At 50.6% G+C, this 8,425-nt stretch overlaps 1 long non-coding RNA gene across 1 annotated transcript; it reads right to left on the reverse strand.

Annotated features, from left to right (window-relative positions):
- Positions 1 to 716: 716 nt before the first annotated feature.
- Positions 717 to 4,999, reverse strand: LOC145713301 (uncharacterized). Its single transcript, XR_014136356.1, has 3 exons — positions 4,774 to 4,999; positions 3,037 to 3,168; positions 717 to 2,448 (listed from the first exon to the last, which is right to left on the reverse strand). It is a non-coding gene; the product is annotated as an uncharacterized LOC145713301 (long non-coding RNA).
- Positions 5,000 to 8,425: the final 3,426 nt, after the last annotated feature.

Below are 8,425 nucleotides of genomic sequence, written 5' to 3' on the forward strand. Positions count from 1 at the left end.
CGCAATAGAGGGTTTCAAACCCTCCACATGTGCGCCTCATCGCCCCCGTCCTAAATCCCGGACATGCATAAAATCCATTTCTACTTATTGATACCCTCCTTGGCAGTTGCCTCCATTTACCTCCTTCTATTTCTTCTAATGGACTAATTTTTTCTAAATTAAAATATAAATCTGGCCACCAGGTATTTAATGGGGCAGTTCCTAGGGTTTTGTTGTAGACTTCATGAGTCTCTAAATTAGTAATTTCCCATGTCAAATTATAGGGGTTGTGGGGGTTTGGATTTACAGACAGAATTTGCAGAACAGTCAAGAGGAGGGCAAGTACCGGGGCGCCTGGGTGGCTCAGTCGGTTAAGCGTCCGACTTCAACTCAGGTCACGATCTCGCGGTCCGTGAGTTCGAGCCCCGTGTCGGGCTCTGGGCTGACGGCTCAGAGCCTGGAACCTGCTTCCGATTCTGTGTCTCCCTCTCTCTCAGCCCCTCCCCCGTTCATGCTCTGCCTCTCTCTGTCTCAAAAATAAATAAATAAACGTTTAAAAAAAAAAAAAAAAAAAAAAAAAAAAGAGGAGGGCAAGTACCATAGTTACGGCTCAGTCCGTTGGCGGCGTAGGGTCAATTTTAAAGGATTGTCCTTAGTCCGATCAACAGTCCAGGTTGTCTTTGAAGGTCCGATGAGGTCTGAGAACGGGTCCACTGGTTTGGCGTGGGCGAAATGGATCCAGGTGGCGATTCTGTCTACTTTGATGGCAGTAGGCGTTGTCAGGATGACCTGGAAGGGTCCTTTCCACCTGGGCTCCAGAGTTCCCTGCCGATGACGTTTGACGAGGACCCAATCCCCTGGCCGGAATTGATGTGGAATAGGTGGGGGTCCAGTCTCATAGAGTTCCTTTAATTTGGGCCATACATCTTCATGGACCCTCTGCAAGGCTTGTAGGGAGAACAAGAATTCAGGACTATTATTGTTCTCAGCTTTGACAAGGTTATCTTTTAGGTTAGGGATGATGGGGGGTGGTCTACCATGTATTATTTCATAGGGTGTGAGTCCCAGTTTGTGTGGGGAATTACGCACCCTGAACAGAGCGTAGGGGAGAAGGACCACCCAATTAGCGCCAGTCTCCATGGTCAATTTGGTTAGGGTCTCCTTTAATGTTCTGTTCATTCTCTCTGCCTGTTCTGAGCTTTGGGGTCGGTATGCACAATATAATTTCCAATCAGCCCCAAGTATGGAAGCCAGTCCCTGACTTACCTTAGAGACAAATGCAGGTCCATTGTCTGACCCTATCATTACTGGAAAACCATACCTGGGCAGGATTTCTTCTAGGATCTTTTTGGCTACCATCTGCGCCGTTTCATTCTTGGTTGGAAAGGCTTCAGTCCATCCTGAAAAGGTATCTACAAAAACTAGCAAATACTTATATCCATATTTTCCTGGTTTTACCTCAGTGAAATCTACTTCCCAATAGGTCCCCGGTCTGCTCCCTCTTTGTCTTACCCCTGTTTTCTGAGGATTGCTACTCGCATTGTTGAGTTGGCACACTGTACATTTAGTGACTACTTGATCGACCTTATCAGAGACATTTCTGATTTTTAGTCCAGTCTGTCTCAGTAAGTCCAACATTCGCCGGGAACCTAAGTGGGTGCTGCAATGGATCCGCTCGAGAACTTGCCATCCTAGTTTATCTGGGAGTATAATGCTGCTTTTGGAGTCTCTCCACCAGCCATCTTTGATTCGGGTCATGGGAAGTTTACTCACCCATTGAATGTCGCTTTCTGAATACTCAGGGCTGGGGGGCAATTCCCGGGGTCCGGGGTCTGGCAGCTGTAGGGTCAGCAATTGTGCTGGGGGCCGAGCTATGTTTTTTGCAGTCTGATCGGCCGAATTGTTGCCCCGGGAAACTGGGTCGGTTGTCTTCTGGTGTCCTGGGCAATGCACAATCGCTAGCTTTTTGGGTTCCCATAAGGGTGCTAGCAGGGCTAGAATCTCTTCTTTATTTTTGATGTCTTTCCCTTCAGCTGTGAGGAGCCCCCGTTCTCTGTGTATCGCCCCATGTACATGAGCGGTGGCAAAGGCATATCGGCTATCAGTGTACACGGTTAGCTTGCGGTCTCTCCCTAATTTTAGGGCCTGGGTTAAGGCTATTAGTTCAGCCTTCTGGGCTGAGGTTCCGGGGGGTAGGGCTTCTGCCCAAATCACCTCGGTTTCTGAAGTTACGGCCGCCCCCGCATACCTTTGTCCTTGGTGAATGAAGCTGCTTCCGTCGGTAAACCAGATGGCGTCTGCATCCGATAATGGTTGGTCCTGCAAGTCCTCCCGGACCCCATAAACTTGAGCCAGTATGTCGGCGCAGTCATGAACTGGGGTTCCCATGTCTGGGTCTGGCAGCAGTGATGCTGGGTTCAGGGCCGTTGGGGGGTTGAAGATGACCCTGAGGGGGTTCAACAGCAGTCCCTGGTAATGAGTGAGTCGGGCATTGCTCAGCCATCGGTCAGGCGGCTGCCTGAGGATGTCCTCGATGGCATGCGGGGTGGTGACTTGTAGCTCGTGGCCCATGGTCGGCTTATCTGCATCCTTTACCATTAGGGCAGTGGCTGCAATCATCCGGAGACAGGGTGGCCATCCGGCGGCCACTGGATCTAGCTTTTTAGACAGATAGGCTACTGGCCTGCGCCAAGGGCCCAAATGCTGGGTTAGAACCGCCTTGGCTATGCCCCGGTTTTCATCTACATATAGGTGGAAGGGTTTGGAGACATCGGGGAGTCCCAGGGCAGGTGCTGATAGCAGAGCAGTTTTAATTTGTTGGAAGGCCTGTTTGGCTTCTTCCGTCCAACTAAAGGGCTGTTGATCTTTTGTTGCCTGGTATAAAGGTTTTGCTAATTTAGCAAACCCTGGTATCCATAGTCTGCAGAACCCAGCCGACCCTAGGAATTCCCTCACCTGTCGTGGTGTCTGCGGTCTGGGAATACGAAGGACAGTCTCTTTCCGGGCATCCGTTAGCCAGCGTTGCCCCCCTCTCAGCAAGTAACCCGGGTAAGTTACCTCTGACTTGCAGATCTGAGCCTTCTTTGCTGAGGCGCGGTAGCCTAAGGTTCCCAGAGTTCGCAGGAGACCTTCGGTTCCCTGGATGCAGGCTTCGGGTGTCTCAGCAGCTATTAAGAGATCATCAACATACTGTAGGAGAGTTATATTAGGGTGTTGTTGTCTGTACTCACTTAAATCTTCGTGTAGAGCCTCGTCGAACAGGGTCGGAGAGTTCTTGAATCCTTGTGGCAGTCTGGTCCAAGTGAGCTGGCCATTTATGCCCCTGTCTGGATCTGTCCACGAGAATGCAAATAGCTCCTGACTTTTAGGTGCTAGTGGTAGGCTGAAAAAAGCATCTTTTAGATCCAGAACAGTATACCATTGTTTTTCTGGGCTGAGGGCGCTCAGGAGAGTATAGGGGTTAGGAACTGTTGGATGTATGTCCATCACCCGCTCATTGACTTCTCTCAGGTCCTGCCCTGGTCTGTATTCCCCGCTGTTGGGTTTGCGCACGGGCAGCAGGGGGGTATTCCATGCTGAGTGGCAGGTGCGTAGGACTCCGAAGTCAAGGAGGCGGCGGATGTGCGGTGTGATGCCATTTTTGGCTTCCATGGGCATAGGGTATTGGCGCACGCGGATGGGGTCCGTCCTGGGCTTGACCTCTATAAATAGGGCTGGGCGATGTTTTGCTAACCCCATACCACCCGTTTCTGCCCACGCGTCTGGGAAGCGTTGAAGCCAGGGCTCGATGCCCTGATCCAGAGGAGTGGGTTTCTGATGGAGCCTGTATTCATCTTCTAGTCTCACAGTGAGTACAGATATGGGTTGGTTGTGGAAGTCAGTCACTGTGGGCCCCCCGGTTGGAAATGAATTTGTGCCCCCATTTTGGTAAGCAAATCCCTCCCCAACAGGGGGCAGGGGCTGTCGGGAATGACCAGGAAGGAGTGGGTTACCTTCCCAGTTCCTAAGTCCACAGTCCTCTGAGTTGTCCAGGGGTACTTCTTTATTCCGGTGGCCCCTTGTACCCAGGATGATTTTTCAGATACTTTTCCATGGGGCTTGACCAGACCTGAGTGCTGTGCCCCGGTATCAACTAGGAACTGGACCGGGGTCCCCTCCACTTGCAACGTTACCCTAGGTTCGGGGAGGGGATCCGAACCCCGTCCTCCCTATTCTGTATCTTGGGTAAACAGTATGGGGGCTATTTTAGGCTGCCATTGTCCTTGGCTGGGGCGGGGTTGTTTCTTCTTGGGGCATTCTCGTATCCAATGGCCTTTCTCTTTACAATAGGCGCATTGATCTTTAAGTGCTGCCTGGGAGGGCGTGTTGTTTGAGTGCCTTCTGGGGGTGGCTGTTCTTTCTGGACTATAGCGGCCAGGACTTTAGTCATTTTCTCTGTGGCCTTGATCTGTCTCTCTTCTGGGGCGTCCCTGTTGTTGTAGACCCGTTGTGCTATACGGAGCAGATCCTGGATCTGTTTACCTTCTAAATCCTCTAGCCTTTGGAGTTTTTTCTTAATGTCAGGAGCTGCTTGATTTACAAAGGACATAATGACAGCAGCCTGGTTCTCAGGGACTTCTCGATCTATGGGGGTAAACTGCCTAAAGGCTTCCATTAATCTCTCTAAGTAAGCAGCTGGACTCTCTGCCTTTCCCTGTATGACCGAATATACCTTAGCCAAATTGGTGGGCTTGCAAGCTGCAGCCCGGAGACCCGCCATCAGAGTCTGGCGATAAATGAGTAGCCTTCCCCTACCTTCTGCCGTGTTGTAGTCCCATTCGCCCTGTGGAGGTCTGGTTAGGGGGAAAGCCGCATTAATGAGGTCAGGGTTAGATGTCGCCCGACCGTCGTGTCCGGGAGCCAGCTTTCTTGCTTCTAATTGGATCCTCTCTCGCTCCTCTGTAGTGAACAGGATGCGGAGGAGCTGCTGACAGTCGTCCCAGGTGGGCTGGTGGGTGAACATGACACTGTCTAAAAGAGCTATTAGAGGTCTTTAGGGTTATCAGAGAATCGAGCATTCTGTGTTTTCCACTTGTAAAGGTCACTGGTGGAAAAGGGCCAATACTGGAGTCGGGGGTTGCCTGTTTCATCGGGGGATCCTATTTCCCTCAGGGGTAGGGCCACAGTGGAGTCGGGGAGGCGAGGGTTTGGCTCACGCTGGGTGAGCCCGCGGGTTCGGCCGGCTGGCCCCTCGCGGTTGGTTTCATTTTCAATGGGGCCCAGCGCGGCTGCTGCCTCCCGTCCTCCTGGTTCCGGCACAGCTGCCGCTTCCCGTCCTCCCGGTTCCCCTGGGGGGGCAACTAGCGGGGCGACTGGTGGGGCAGCTGCTGTGGGCAGGGCCTGGGGTACGAGGGGAGGGGGATGATAGGGTGGAGGGTCTAGGGATAGTAGGTCCTGACTATTGGGCAATATGGGATACAAGGGCGCGGCTGGCGTCCTTGATTTTGGGGGATCTGCAGGCCGCATGGCAAGGACCTTACACGTTCCCGAGGATAGGAAGGGGGCCAACCAAGGGGGTGGATTTTCCACTAAATTCCGCCATACAAGAATGTAGGGAATCTGATCCGGGTGTCCCTCGTGATCCGGTAGAAAAATCTTTGATTTCACCTTAGCAATTATAGGGAGGCAAAAAGTTCCTTCGGTTGGCCATCCAACGCTGAAGGTTGGCCATTCGGAGCGGCAGAGGGCTATTAATTTTCCCCGCCGGATGTCTAAACTCAAATTCTGTCCTCTGGTTCTAACATCGCTGAAGTTAGCAACGAGGAGAGAAAGAGGAGTGCTTTGAGATTGGCCCATCTGTATCCTGGAGGTGGAGGAAAGGATTAAAAGGAGAAACAGTAAAGTTATGAGGATTTCTGGCTGGGCCAGGCCAGGTCACCTGTGAAAGAGAAGGAGTTTAACACTTAAAGGTTATAGAATAGAGAACACAACACTTAGATCGCTAGCGCGTTTTGGGTGTCTGCCACCCGAACAGAAAAATTCCGATGGGCCCAAAAAGGTGCCCCAGACGGGTGCCAGTGGACGTCTCCTACTGGACCCGACCGACTGCCCTATAGCGCATCCGCCAGGGCCGTGTCAGTCACCGATACAGATCCCGTGCGGGAGAGCCAGAAACGAACAGACAGACAGAAATGGACAGAGCCGGCTCACTTACCGATCGGTCTCAGGGACGACCCGTTGACTTGGGGTCTGGTGGGTTTGGGGGGATCCCGGACGAGCCCCCAAATGATATGCCCCGATTCGAGAGACCCCCCAAAACAATCCACCAGGGTCCAGAGTCCAAGCCAAGCGGCAAGGGTTGTTTATTGCAGGTTCGAACCCGGTCCTCCATGCACTCGTTGCCGGTGACACTAAGAGGCCCCAAGCGAGGATCTTACAGCTTCTTTTATAGACAGGAACAAACAAGTTAGGGATTTTTTTTGCGGTTACAGAGCTGTTATTGGTTGACATTTAAATTTGAACACTCAGCAGAACTTGATTGGTTCCCGCCTTTTTTTCAAACCACTCAGCAGAACTTGATTGGTTCCCGCCTTTAGGTCAGACCACAACCGGGCACACCCTGGCTGGTTCTGTGAATGGCGGGGAGGGGGGTGGGGTTCTTTTCTTTGCAGTCGTGAGTACACCTGGTAATTTTTCTCTTAGTCTCTCAGTATTTGTCAGGTTTTTCACTGTAAAGTTACTCTTGCAACTTCAAAGTCACTGTAAAGTCTCTCTGTGAACTTGGGTGACTTTTTTTTAAAAACGTCATTCATTCATTCATTCATTCATTCATTCGGAGGTGGGAGAAGCCTAGCCCTCTGACCATGGTCTGTCTTCAGCTGGTGCTGTACAGCTGGGCTGCTCCCGGCCCTAGTGGAGAGAAGCAGTGGGTATCATGGGGTCCATTTGATTCCATCTATTTTATGCAGCCATAGGGAAAGGATGACCTGGGAAGATGGTATGAAAAAGGGAGTCAAGAAGCCAGAGTTGGGATCTGTCTCTAGGCTTGGAAATTCTTTTATCTCAGTTACCAGTATGCTGAAAGGTTCTTTGGGTGTCTTTGAGGATGAGATGAAATCAGTGTTCCAGAGTCAAGAAATCTGAGTTCTGTTCTAAAGAGTTAGGGTGCTTTGGCCAAGACAGACAGTGGGTAGCCAGCCTTCTCTGGACTTCCGTGGAAAAAGTATTGAGCAATACTCATTAAATCCTCTACTAAATAACTTCACAGAGCTCATGTCACTGAATGATGAGGTAGACATTATACTCCTAATAAAAGAACAACCATAATGGGAGGATTAATAAAACCAGCAATTGTGTATTGATTTTAACCATGTGCCAAGCAGTGGGAATTCCAAGTGACTAGACTCATCCCTTGGGCATTCAAAAGCCAGGGGTAAGAGAAACAGAGAGCCATGTGGTGGAAGAATAAGAAATATACAGTATTTGGATTTTGTTCCTGGTTGCTGACACAGAATTCCTAAAACCCTTGGACTTTCCTGTGTGATCGGAATGTCCTGTTATTTATAAGGAGCTCTTTGCCATCATACCTGAGGTTATGCTAATGAGGTAATTTAGGATGCGGCCCCTAGATTGCCTCAGGATGGGGCCCCTAGATCCCCTCAGGATGGGGCTGGTCACCAGAGAGAGCAAGCAGTTAGAAGATGGGGACTTTCAACCCCACCCACCAAACCCTGGGGAGGGGAGGCTGAGCTGAGACTGAGCTCTAGAAAAGCTCTTGAAAAATGAATTTCAGGAAGCTTCCGGGCTGGTGAACACTTCCAAATGCCAGGAAGGTGACACACCCAGAGAAGGCGTGGGAGCTCTATGCATATGTCTCCCATACCTTGCCCTGTGCGTCCCCTCCACTTGGCTGTGCGTGAGTTGTATCCTTTATCACAACTGGTAAACCTAAGTAAGGTGTTTTCCCAAGTTCTGAGAGCCATTCTACCAAATTATCAAACCTGAGGAGGGAGTCCTGGGAAGCTCTGATTTATAGCTGGTTGGTCCAAAGGACAAGCGGCCCAGGGCTTGTGACTCAACATCTGAAATGGGGCAGTCTTCTGGGATGGAGCCCTTTTAACTCGTGAGATCTGGAGTTAGTGTCAGAATTGGAATGAATTGCTCTGCACTAAGTTGGTGTCAGAGTTGGTTCGTGTTGGGAAGAATCTCCTACAAGTGCGATGGGGAAAAAGAGTTGTGAGGTGATCAGTCCAGGAGGCCAGGAGAGCTCAGGGGAGTTGAAACTGGAAGGGCAAGTAATGGGTTATTCCCCTCAAGAATGTGGAGGAGGAAGGATATTGCAGGGAGAGGAAGCAGTGTAGGCAATACTTACAGACCACAATATTCCTATGGATAATATTTTCAGCATAACAACAGCGACTCCGTTTATCACTTACTGTGTGCCACGTGGCGAAATTAATGGTTTATA

This window comes from Panthera onca, chromosome E3 (assembly GCF_046562875.1).
Source record: "Panthera onca isolate mPanOnc1 chromosome E3, mPanOnc1 haplotype 2, whole genome shotgun sequence".
NCBI lineage: Eukaryota > Metazoa > Chordata > Mammalia > Carnivora > Felidae > Panthera > Panthera onca.